Source organism: Crocodylus siamensis, chromosome 6 (genome assembly GCF_052110815.1).
Source record: "Crocodylus siamensis isolate JL-2025a chromosome 6, ASM5211081v1, whole genome shotgun sequence".
Lineage (NCBI taxonomy): Eukaryota > Metazoa > Chordata > Crocodylia > Crocodylidae > Crocodylus > Crocodylus siamensis.
This window is the reverse complement of record NC_143400.1, coordinates 93,420,109-93,433,137: the sequence shown is the minus strand read 5'-3', so window position 1 is coordinate 93,433,137 and position 13,029 is coordinate 93,420,109. Positions and strand designations below refer to the sequence as shown.

Here is a 13,029-nt window from a genome sequence, read left to right as displayed (position 1 = left end):
CCTGCCACCTGTGCCACGTGGAGCCGGGCACGATGCCCGCCCCACCATCCCCCCGGCGGGCACTAGAGGGTGCTGCTGCTCCACCGCACGCAGCGCCAGCGCCCAGCACCGGACACCGAGGCGGCCAGACCCCCGGGCAGCCGGCCACGGGCTGCTTCCAGCCCGGGCAGCCTGGCCCGTGGACAAGGGGGCAGGAGGGGGCTGCGCACACACCGCTCCCAGCTGGCAGAGGGCAGGATGGACGGTGCCAAGCCTGTTCCTGCCACGGTGTCCCGACCCACAATGCCGGGGTATGCCAACGCACCACCTCGCCACACCCCTAGGCTCCCCGCACCACTGCCAGTGCCCTGCTGTATCACCAGAGAAAGCCCCACGGGCCCCAAGTACCCGCCCCCTGCCCCTAGCCCTGCCAGCCCAGTCCAGGGCTCTCGATAAAGTTAGTTCAATGCAGCTCCTCCCGCCCCCGACAGTGCCCACCTCTGCCCCCCTCCACCTGGGCACGCGCACGGTGTCCCCCAGGGTAGGTGGTGGCTGCAGACCAGACTGGGGCACCTCCAGCTGGATTAAGCCGTCTCCAGACACAAGCCCCAGGCCCTTCACCCTCCTCTGGCTTTGCTGCACTGGGGTGAACACCTGCTGGGCACCCAGCACTGCCCAGGCTGGCTGTGGCTCTGGGGGAGACGCCTGGGCCTGGCACACATGGCACCCAGCTGAAGGGCAAGTGGCAGAGGCTAAAGGTCAGTGGAGCGGAGGCAGGGGCAATGCCCCCAGCCATGCCCCCCACAACACCGGCTCTAGCACCCACAGCCAGGCCCCCAAAATGAAGAGCCTGCCTGGTAAAGCAGAGACGCAGAGCGGGCTCACCGGGCACCAGCCCCCGCCCCAGCGATTCCTCCACTCCCAAGCACATTGGGACAAGCAAAACCTCGGCCCCCCTGACGGGTTGGGCTGCCTGATCCTGCAGGAGGGGCGATCTCTGCAGCAACACGCAGCACCACCGCCTTGGAGGGGGCATCGTAGGCGATGCTAGCAGGGCTCGGGGCCTGGCGCGCGGCTTCCAACCAGGGACGGAGGCAGGAGCCCGGAGGCAAGTAGGCAGCCCGGGGACCCGGACAGGAAGCAAGTAAGAGGCGAGGACGTGGGGGCCTTAGCAACGTCCGCAGGGAGAAACGAGGGCAACCGCTGGTTATCTAAGATGTTTACACGCTAATGCCAGAGGCTTGGGGAATAAGCAGGAGGAACTGGAGGCCCGAGTGTGATCGCAGACACGTGATGCAGTCGGGATCGGGGAGGCGTGGTGGGACCGGTCACAGGACTGCAGCCCTGCCAAGGGCGGGCCGGGGAAGGAGGCAGCGGTGGGGCCGCACCGATTGAACGGAGCACGCAGAAGTTGTTACTGCTCCAGGGCACAAGAAAAACGTCTCTTTTTAACCAATCTGCCCCTTGATCTTGTTTTCTGCAGGGCAAGAAACTCCAGCGCGAGCCCTGGATCACAGCTGTTTTCTCCCTTTCAGGGCAATTAAGGGATAACTCAGAGGTTGGGGGGCTGCGTGTGCACAGTCTCGGGGGCCGTGGAGAAGGATGGCAAATGGATGCAAAGACCCCTTTGATTGCATTAGGCATCTGCTTGTTCTGAGGTGCGGGAGATAGGTCCCCGGGAAGCCTCGGGGTCAGGGCGAGAGGGGAGAACAGCAAGGGTGACACCCTGGCAGGCAGAGGCTGAACAAGTTGCCGACAGCGTGCTCTTCTTGCAGAAAAGGTCAACGGCAGACTGGGTCGTGCTAGCAGCAGAGTTGCTTGCAGATCAAGAGAAGTGATTTTCTTGCTCTATTCAGCACTGGAGTCCTTTGTCTGATTTTGGGCTTCACAGTTCAAGACGCACCGGCCAGCTGGGAAGCCCCAAAAGAATCCAGTGGAGATGGGCAAAAGTGACTCGAGTCCCCATACATCTTGCTTCCCAGGTCTGGCTGGAAGAACCAGGGTTATTTAGACTGGAGAAGAGAAGACTGAGGGGGGATTTGATAAGTCTTCAAATGATAGAGTCGGAAAATGAGGCTTGCAGGGACCTCAGGAGGTCACATCTAGTCTGACCCCCTGCTCCAAGCAGGCCCAGCCCCAGCCCCAGCTACAGCATCCAAGCCAAGGCCTTATCTACGTGGGTCTTAAAAACTTCCATGGATGGAGACTCCACCACCGCTCTGGGTAATCTGCCCCAGGGCTTCACCACCCTCCTAGGGAGAGGGTTTTTCCTAATATCCAGCCTCAACTTCCCTTGCTGCAGCTTGAGCCCATTGCTCCTCGTTCTGTCATCTGCCCCCACTGAGACCAGTCCAGCTCCAGCCTCTTTGCAGCCCCCCTGCAGGGAGGTGACGGCTGCTATTCAATCCCCCTCTGTCTTCTCTTCTGCAGACTAAAGCAGCCCAGTTCCCTCAGCCCCTCCTCACCAGTCCTGTCCCCCAGCCCCACAACCACTTCTGCTACCCTCCTGCAACTCTCTCTGACTTGTCCACATGTAAGGGGCGGGGGCAGGCAAAATTGGACATGACTCCTATTAAATCCCACCTCGGTCTTCTCTTCTGCAGACTAAATAAATCCAGTTCCCTCAGCCTCTCCTCACAAGTCATATCCCCCAGGCCCCAAGCCATTTTTGTTGTCTTCCTCTGGACTCTGTTCAATTTGTCCAAATCCTTTCTGTAGTGGGGGCCCACAATGGGACACAGGACTCCAGATGTGGCCTCACCTGTGCTGAATAGAGGGGAACAATAACTGCCCTCGATGTGCTGGCAGCGCTCCTCCCAGTGCGGCCCAGGATGTCGTCGGCTTTCTTGGCACCGAGGGCACACTGCCGGCTCCTGTTCAGCTTCTTGTCCCCTGTCCCCCCAGGCCCTTTTCTGCAGACCTGCTGCCCAGCCCGTCCCCCCAGCCTGCCCTGGTGCAGGGGATTGCTCCCTCCTAAGCGCAGGACTTTGCACTTGTCCTTGTTGAACCGCATGAGATTTCCTTTGGCCCAGTCCTCCAATCTGTCTCGGTCACTCTGAATCCCAGCCCTCCCCTCCAGTGTATCTATTACTCCCCCCAGCTCAGTGTCAACTGCAAGCTTGCTGGGGGTGCACCACATCCCATCTTCCAGGTCATTGATGAAAACATTGAACAAAACTGGTCTCAGGACTGACCTCTGGGGCACTCCACTTTACACCTGCTGCCAACTAAACATGGAGCCATTGGTGACTACTTTTGGAGTCTGATGCTTCAGCTAGCTTTCTATCCAGCTTCCAGTCCGTTCATCCAGCCCGCACATCCCTAGCTTCCCCGGGACAATGTTGTAAGAGACTGTATCAAAAAGTCTTGCTGAAGTCAAGGTACTCCACATCCGGTCTCCCGGCATCCCCAGAGCCAGTCATCTCATCGTAGAAGGCGATCAGGTTGGTCAGGCATGACTTGTCCCTGGCAAACCCACGCTGACTGTTCCTGATCTCCTCCTCCTCCTCCTCCGAGTGCTTCACAAGGGATTCCTTGAGGACCTGCTCCATGATTTTTCCAGGGACTGAGGTGAGGCTGGCTGGTCTGGAGTTCCCTGGATCCTCCTTCTTCCCTTTCTTAAATAAAGGACTATGTTTGCCCTTTCCCAATCTCCCGATCACTATGAGTTTTCAAAGATGATGGCCAATGGCTCTGCGATCACATCAGCCAGCTCCCTCAGCACCCTCGGGTGCAGCCCGTCCAGCCCCACGGACTTGTACACGTCCAGCTTTTCTAAGCAGTCCCTAACCTGGTCTTTCACCACTGAGGGCTGCTCCCCTCCTCCCAGGACTGTGCTGCCTGGTGCAGTAGTCTGCGAGCTGACCTTGCCTGTGAAGACAGAGGCAAAAAAGCACTGAGCACTTCATCCTTTTCTTCATCTTCTGTCACTGGGCTGGGAAGGGACGCCCGCTTTCCCTGATGCTCCTTTTGCTACCGACATACTTGTAGAAACCCTTCTTGTTTCCCTTCACGTCCCTTGCTCGCTGCAACTCCAATTGCACTACGGCCTTCCTGACTTCATCCCTGAGCAATGCTCTTATACTCCTCCCTGGGTATTTATCCAAGTTTCCATTTCTTATAAGCTTCCTTTTTGTGACGTAGTTTACTGAAGAGTTCCCTGCTAAGCCACCCTGGGCTTCTGCCACACTTGCTAGTCTCCCTGCCCATGGGGATGGTTTGGTCCTGCACTCTCAGTAAGGCTTCTTTCCAGTGCCGCCAGCTCTCCCGGACCCCTCTCCCCGCCGACCAGCTTCCCAGGAGATCCTGCCCATGAGTTCCCTAAGTGCAAAGTCTGCTTTTCCCAAGTCCAGGGTCCTTACTCTGCTGCTCTCCAGCCTTCCTGTCCTCAGGATCCTGAACTCAATCCTCTCGTGGTCACTGCTGCCCAAGTTGCCATCCACCACTACATCCCCCACCAGTCCTTCCCTGTTTGCGAGCAGCAGGGCAAGAAGAGCAGGGCCCCTAGTTGGTCTCCCCAACACTTGTCCCAGGAAGTTGTCTCCAGCACTCTCCAAACCCTTCCTGGATTTCATAGACATCAGGGCTGGAAGGGACCTCGGGAGATCGAGTCCAGCCCCCTGCCCGAAGGGCAGGAAGTCAGCTGGGGTCATAGGATCCCAGCAAGATAAGCATCCAATTTACTCTTGAAGGTGTTCAATGTAGGTGCTTGAACCACCTCCGCTGGCAGGCTGCTCCAGACCTTGGGGGCTCGGACAGGAAAGAAATTCTTCCTTATGTCCAGCCTGAAACGGTCTTGCAGGAGTTTGTGACCGTTCGACCTAGTCATCCCTTGGGGCGCTCTGGTGAACAGACGTTCCCCCAGATCCTGGTGGTCACCCCTGATGAACTTCTAGGTGGCCATCAGATCACCCCTGAGCCTGCGCTTTTCCAGGCTAAAGAGCCCCATGGCTCTCAGGCTGTCATCGTAAGATCTGTTTTCCTGACCTCTGATCATGCGCGTGGCTCTCCTCTGGACTCTCTCAAGCTTCTCCACATCCTTTTTGAATTGTGGACCCCAAAACTGGACGCGGTACTCCAGCTGCGGCCTCACCAAGGCCGAGTACAAGGGGAGAATGACGTCCCGGGATTTGCTCGAGAAGCATCTATGGATGCAAGCCAGCATTTTGGTCGCTTTACTAGCCGCAGCATCGCATTGCAGGCTCATGTTCATCTTGTGGTCAATGATGACCCCCAAGTCTCTTTCTTCTGTAGCGCTAACCAACGTAGCACTGCCGAGCCTATAAGGGTGCTGCAGGTTTTTCCTCCCAAGGTGGAGAACCTTGCATTTTTCGGTGTTAAACACCATCAGGTTCTCGTCTGCCCATTTGCTGAGCTTGTCCAGGTCAGCCTGGATCACCCGCCTGTCTTCTGGCGTGGATGCTTTGCCCCAAAGTTTGGTGTCATCGGCGAACTTGGCCAGTCCACTCCTGACTCCAGTGTCCACATCATTAATGAAGATGTTGAACAGGATGGGTCCCAGGACAGAGCCTTGAGGGACCCCACTGGTCACACGATGAGTGACTGCCATCAATCACAACCCTCTGGGTCCGACCACAGAGCCAGTTTCCCAGCCAGCGGATCGTGGTGGAGCCAAGGCCACAACTGGCCAGTTTGGCCAAGAGGTGATCATGGGATACCAGATCAAAAGCTTTTTTGAAGTCAAGATATATGACATCAATCTCTTCTCCCTTGTCCAGGTGATAGGTCACCTGGTCATAGAAGGAAATGAGATTGGTCAAACAAGACCTACCCGCAACAAACCCGTGCTGGCTATCCCTTAGGATGTTAGCCTGGGCCAGTCCATCAAGGATGGCCTCCTTAATAAACTTTTCTAGGATCTTCCCCAGGATAGAAGTCAGGCTAATGGGCCTGTAGTTAGCCGGATCCACTCTCCTCCCTTTCTTGAAGATCGGCACCACATTGGCCTTCTTCCAGTCTTCGGGCACTACACCAGGGCGCCAGGAGCTCTCGAAGACCCGTGCCAGGGGCTGGGCTATGATGCTCGCCAGCTCCTTGAGTACCCTGGGGTGCAGGTTGTCAGGGCCGGCTGACTTGAAGGTATCCAGCTTCTCAAGGTGTTCCTTCACGAGGTCAGCATTTATGGAGGGTAGGGGATCCCCATCACCCGAATCTCCCTGTCCCATTGCAGGCATGGGCATCCCGTGTGACTGATGAAAGACTGATGCAAAGTACCTATTTAATAGGTTGCCTTTTTCCTGGGCGTCAGTTGTCAGTTGCCCCATCTGGTTTAGCAGGGGTCCAACATTGCCCTTGCTTTTCCTCCGGCTCCCCACATATCTGAAAAAGGACTTTTTGTTGTCCTTGATGCCTGAAGCTAGTTGGAGTTCAGTTGCAGCCTTGGCTTTCCTGGTTTGGTCCCTGCAGGACCGGACCAGCACAGAGTAATCCTCCTTGGAGGTGAATCCCATCCTCCATCCTTTGTAGGCTTTCCTTTTTAGCCACAGGAGGTCCGCTAGGTCTCTGGAGAGCCAGGGGGGCTGCCGTGCCCTCTTGTTGCCTTTCCTCCGAGATGGGGTAGACTTAGCTTGTGCACTGAGGATCACTTCCTTGAGAAGCAACCACTCTTCTTGAACTCCCATCTCCCTGGGGTCACGGTCCCTGAGGGCCTGACCGACTAGCCTCTTGAGCTTGTCAAAGTCGGCTTTTCTGAAGTCAAGGACTTCTGTGTTGCTGACTGACTTGCCAGCTTTACAGCGGATGGTGAAGGCGATCAGCTCGTGGTCGCTGTCACCAAGCTACCCATCGATCACTAGGTCGCCGATTAGGTCGTCCTCCATAGCCAGTACCAGGTCGAGCAGCGCTTTGCCTCTCGTTGGCCCATAGACCTCTTGGGTCAGGTAGAGGTCATCCACGCACGAGAGAAAGCTTTGCGACTGCTCAGATTTAGCTGAGTGATCTTCCCACGAGATGTCCGGGTAATTGAAGTCCCCCATGACAACCAAGGTCCTGGAGCAAGCGGCCTCAGTCAGTTCCCGGGCGAACTCCTGGTCAAGCTCAGGACTTTGGGTGGGAGGCCTGTAGTAGACTCCCACCGTTGTGTCCCCTGTGCCGTATTCCCCATGAATTTTTACCCAGAGGGTCTCTAGCTGTCCGTGCCAGGTCACCAACATCAGCTTGCAGGGACATGTAGCTTTCCTTCACATAGAGAGCTACACCCCCGCCCCTTTTGTCAACACGATCCCTCCTGTACAGGGTACAGCCCTCTACACCCGTGGTCCAGTCATGGGTGGAGTCCCACCAGGTCTCCGTTATCCCAGTGACATCGTATTTCTTTGCACTGAGCAGGAGGACGAGCTCATCCTGCTTGTTGCCCAGGCTCCTGGCATTAGTGTACAGGCAGGCAAGTGTGCCCTTGGGGGCTCGTGCCTTGCCCACAGATTGTGCCAGGGCTGGGGCAGGGGTGGGCTCCCTTAAGTGCCGGTGCGCTGCTGTGTTGCCCTCCCAGCAGATTGCAGGCGACTGAAACCCGCCATGAGAACCAGGCCTCGTGGCTGGGAAACTTCTGCTAGCTGGTGGAAGAAACCCTCATCCACCACTTCCTCCTGGACCGGTGGTCTATAGCACATCCCCACCGTAGTGTCACCCCTGTTGCCCACCCCTCCGACCTTAACCCAGCCCCGTCTCCAGCTTCATGCTGGAGCTCTGAGCAATCATACGGCTCTTTTGCACACAGAGCAAGTCCTCCTCCTCCTCTTCTCCCTGCCTGTCCTTCCCGAACAGTTTGCACCCATCCATGACGGTGCTCCAGTCACGCGGGCTCCCACCAAGTCTCTGCTATTCCCACCACCTCGTCGCTCCATGACTGGGCAAGGACTTCCACATCTTCCTGCTCCGTGCTCCACGTGCACGCACCCGAGTTGACTGCCCCGATGAGAGCACCTCCCCTGTTGCCCCCTCCTGCTCACTCTTCCGCCAGGTCTCCTGCTTCCCCGGAGGGTGGCCACGAGGCGGGTGGAGATGGACTTTCTCATCACGCTCCACTCTGGCAAGGCGGATGCCACTGCTCTCGTGGACAAAGCAGCACGCACGCGGGGAGCCGAGGCAGCCCTTCGGCATGGTTTCACCGCCTCCTGACAAGACCGCACAGCCCGAAGGCGGAAGGAAGTGCAGGCGCCCCCAAAGAAGCTACGCCTGCAATCACAGGAGGGGGAGGGCTACTGCTTCTGCCCCCGGGAACCCAGGCCAGGCACCTCTTACTTCTTACCCCCGATCCACAAAACCTGGCGGCTCAGGATGCCCCGCTGCCTCTGGCTGTGGCCCCATCACGCCTGGCTCTGCGACTCCTCCGTGGCGCTGGAGCCACCAGTTATTTGAAAGACACCTCAGCTTTCGTAGGGAGACCGGACGAGCTTCCAGCAAACATCTCGGCCACCACGGATGCCCCGGCTCCGTACACGAACATCCCCCCACAGGGATGGATTACAAGCCACGAAGCCCCTGATCCCTGGCAAGAAAACATCTGCTTGCATGACGCGCTCCCGCGTTGTCCGCACACAGCTGTTTCACGTCCGCGGACTCCCTATCCCAAGAAACGCACGACGCCCCCGTAAGCACACGTCTGCCCACCAACACCCCAGCACAGTTATGGCAGACCTTGAAGCTCACCTCCTCTGCGGCCGCTCTCTCGTGCCCTGGTATACCACAGCTACGCCAGCGGCATCCTCGTAACGTGGACACGGGGAAAGGAAACTTTGGAGACATTCCCCCAGGACTTTACCAACTTCCGCCCACCCCAAACTAAGTGTGGCACACTCCCCGCAGCCAGTTCATTTCCTAGACACCACAGTGAAGGTTTGCAGTGGCTACATTGCTACCACATTGTATCGGAAACCAATGGCCCAACAGTTACCTTCAGGCCACCAGTTTCCCCCCAGGCCCGCCGCTAGATCCATCGTCTCCTGCAGTCCTTTTCAACCTTTTTTCATTTGCAGACACCTTTGGAAATGTCGAATGGAGGTGCAGACCCCTTTGAACTGTAAGTGTGGGTATTCACATACTTCTGATCGATCAGTCATCTTTAGCATAGTCTGTGGACCCCGAGGGGTCTCTGGAGCACAAATTGAAAGCCACTGTCAAGCTCTACAATTACACCCAGATCTGCCCTGATCCCACCAACAGGGATGAACACCTTAAGGACCTGGAGCAGGGGTTCCTGCAGTGACAACACAACCCCAAACCTGCAGCCACTCCAATCAACAAAGCCAGGCTCGGACCTTGCTCCAGCCTGCTCCACCACCCACCCCATGACAAAAGCAACCGAGTCCCTCTGGTTGTCACCTACAAACCTTGGCATGAACACCAAAGACACATCTCTAATTGCCTCCCACCCCTCCTGGAAGCCGTGGCTTACAGGCAGCCCCCAACCTCAAACGGCGTCGCTCAAGCACCAGACTACCCAACTCCCTGCCTCACCAGAGCGCCAGACCGAGCAATGGACTCAGGCGCCTTCTGTGCCCCGGTATCAAGGCAGATCGCACCATCACTGGACCGAATAGCAAGGAGTACAGCATCCAGGGCTCCTCCACCTGCAACTCTCCCAATGTCACCCATGCCATGACCTGCTCTACACCAGGCAGCCTCCCTGGACACTTCATCGCTGACATCAGGCAGTAAATTGTTGACAATTAGTTTCTCATCGCGCTCTACTCTGGCAAGGCGGATGCCACTGCTCTCGTGGACAAAGCAGCACGCACGCGGGGAGCCGAGGCAGCCCTTCGGCATGGTTTCACCACCTCCTGACAAGACCGCACAGCCCGAAGGCGGAAGGAAATGCAGGCGCCCCCAAAGAAGCTACGCCTGCAATCACAGGAGGGGGAGGGCTACTGCTTCTGCCCCCGGGAACCCAGGCCAGGCACCTCTTACTTCTTACCCACGATCCACAAAACCTGGCAGCTCAGGATGCCCCAATGTCACCCATGCCATGACCTGCTCTACACCGGGCAGCCTCCCTGGACACTTCATCGCTGACATCAGGCAGTAAATTTCTGACAATTAGTTTGAATGGGAAACTGCGGAACAAGAAATCCCCCTGCAGACAGGACTGCATTGAGCATGGCTTACAAAGAGACTATCCCATCGTATCACCTAGATTAGCTTTTGCTCCTAGGGATGCTTTGCTTGTGGGCCCCCAACCCTGCCTTCCTGCCTACCGTACTCTAGTCACTCGCCCTGCTTCACGCTATGCTCTACGCTGTCCTTTCGCAGCACGTGATGACGTGAACTCGGGCTCATGAAAGCCTGTGCTCTATACATGCATCATGTGTGGTTAGCCTACAAAGGTGCATCTCTACCCTGCCCTCCTTGCACTGTAGCTGCAGGGGATAAGACTCGGAGCAATAGCCTCAAGCTGCAGCGGGGGAAATTTAATCCCGGGATTAGGCCAGGGTGGGCAAAATGCAGCCCGCCAGGCCATTCTATCTGGCCCTTAAAAAATTTAGAAAATTAATATTTATCTGCCCTGGGCTGCCTACCATGCGGCCCTCGATGGCTTGCCAAAACTCAGTAAGTGGCCCTCTGCCCAAAACAACTGCCAGCCCCTGGATCAGGCAGAACTGTTGCACCCCGAGGGTGGTCAGGCATCGACCCCCCTGTGGTCAACGCCTGATGCCCACAGTCAATGCTTGATGCTCTGACCACTAGACCACTCTGAGGGTGGGCAAGTCTCCAGTACAGGCTGGAGACCAACTGGTTAAGCAACAGCTCTGCAGAAAAGGACCTGGGAGGACAGCGGACAAGAAGCTGAACAGGAGCCAGCAGTGCGCCCGTGGTACCAAGAAGGCTGACGGCTTCCTGGGCTGCACTGGGAGGAGCGTTGCCGGCAGATCGAGGGCAGTGATTCCTCCCCTCTATTCTGACCTGGGGAGGCCACATCTGGAGTCCTGTGTCCAGTTGTGGGCCCCCACTACAGAAAAGATGCGGACACATTGGAGAGAGTCCAGAGGAAGGCAATGAAAATGGTTTGGGGCCTGGGGAATATGACTAGTGAGGAGAGGCTGAGGGAACTGGGCTGATTTAGTCTGCAGAAGAGAAGACCGAGGGGGATTTGACAGCAGCCTTCACCTCCCTGCAGGGGGGCTGCAAGGAGGCTGGAGCTGGGCTGGTCTCAGTGGGGGCAGACGACAGGACAAGGAGCAATGGGCTCAAGTTGCAGCAAGGGAAGTTGAGGTTGGATATCAGGAAAAATTCTCTCACTAGGAAGGTGGTGAAGCACTGGAACAGGTTACCCAGAGAGGTGGTGGACTCTCCATCCTTGGAGGTGTTTAAGACCCACGTAGACAAAGCCTTGGTTAGGATGATGTAGCTGGGGCTGGTCCTGCTTGGAGCAGGGGGTTGGACTAGATGCGACCTCCTAAGGTCCCTTTCAACCCTCATTTTCTAGGATTGGGACACAGCAAGGCTGTGACATCTCTATCCTTGGATGTTTTCAAGTGCGGGTTGGACAGGCACTGGGCTGGGATGAGTTAGTCAGGGCTAAGTCTGCCTTGAGCAAGGGCCTGGACTCGGTGCGAGCTCCTGACGGCCCTGCCTGCCTGACTCTTCTGCGCGCCAACAGTCAAAAGGCCGCGGGACAGGAGGCAGCCGGGGGCCAGGATGCAGCGTTTCAAGGTGGCTTTAATTCCTGGCTCCCTGCACACAGGCTCTGTGTGGGAAAACCTGGGGGCAGGCCCACTGACAACAGCAACACAGCAGTCTATGAGGGCTCGGGCACCCTCAGCCTGGCACGTGTCGTTCTCAGCCCAGCTCCAGATGCCCAGGGAGTAATGCCCAGGCACCTGCTGCAGTCCCGGTGCCCAAGCCAGGGGAGAGATTGCCCCAGCACCGAGCAGGGACGGGAGCAGACAGAGCCAGCGGGCCTAGCCGTCCCTGCTGGGGAGGCTGGGCCTGGGCAGGGCAGCTTGTGCGGTCCTGGGGAATTCAGCAGGCGCCTGCGAACTCTGGGATGCAGGGCACTGGCGGCGGGGCGGGGGAGGCCAAGCTCCGATCAGACACCCCAGCCGCACCATGGGAGGGCACCAGAGATGCGTAGGAAGGGAGGAGGCCATGCTGGTTGCCCAGCAGTGTTGTGTACCCAAGGAGCGGAAGGAGAGGGAGGAGGACAGCCCCAGGCCAGTAGTGTTGCAGTCAGCACTGAGTCAGTGCAGCTAAGGCCGGCGCCAACACTCACCGGAGGAATTTGAGAGGTGACCGAGAGCCGGAGCAGCCTGTCCTCAGACAGCCTCAGACCGAGAGGGCAGGAGGGGAGGCAGGGAGAACTGTTTGCACAGCTGGGAGATGCAAATGCAGAGTGTGGACACTGGTGTGTGCGCGTTCAGGGGCGAGGGGATGTGCAAGCTGCCCGCTTGCCCTCCGCTAGGTGGAAGCACAGCTGTCCGCTGGGGCATCAGACCTGGTGGGCTGAGGACATTCAGTCCTGGTGCCAGCAAGGAGCTCCCACTCCCACCGCCGAGCCCAGCACACAGGACGCCCGGCTCCTGAGCTAGCCCATGCAGACGCCCGTCCAACCTCCGCTTGACCCCCCGGCTGGAGACCCATGGCTGGCTGGGGCCACCCGCTCCAGCATGGCGCTCCTGCTCCGACACATCAACGCGCTTCCTGTGGTTGAACAGAAATCCGTGCACAGCGGCTAACCCCCGGCCTCGCAACCGGGGGATCAGCAGGTATTGGGGGAGTCCCTGTTCCCCCGTGCGCTGCCAGGAGTGACCAGGAATAACGGTCACAAGCTGGCGGAGGGTAGGTTTAGATTAGATATTAGGAGGCGCTACTTCACAGTCAGGGCGGCTAGGGCCTGGAACCGGCTTCCAGGGGAAGTGGTGCAGGCTCCTAGCCTGGGGATTTTTAAAAGGAAGTTAGATGAGCACCTTGCCGGGGTCATCTGACCCCGGTGCTCTTTCCTGCCAAGGCAGGGGGTCGGACTAGATGATCTACCTAGGTCCCTTCCGACTCTAGCTACTATGAAACTATGAAACCTGCCCCGAGCGCTGGCCGCTC

General features: G+C 57.8%; 1 protein-coding gene across 1 annotated transcript in view; it reads right to left on the bottom strand.

The window, feature by feature from the left end:
* The window catches only part of SLC12A9 (solute carrier family 12 member 9), a 42,475-nt gene that overhangs the window by 24,924 nt on the left and 4,522 nt on the right, over positions 1 to 13,029 (bottom strand). The window lies entirely within an intron of this gene.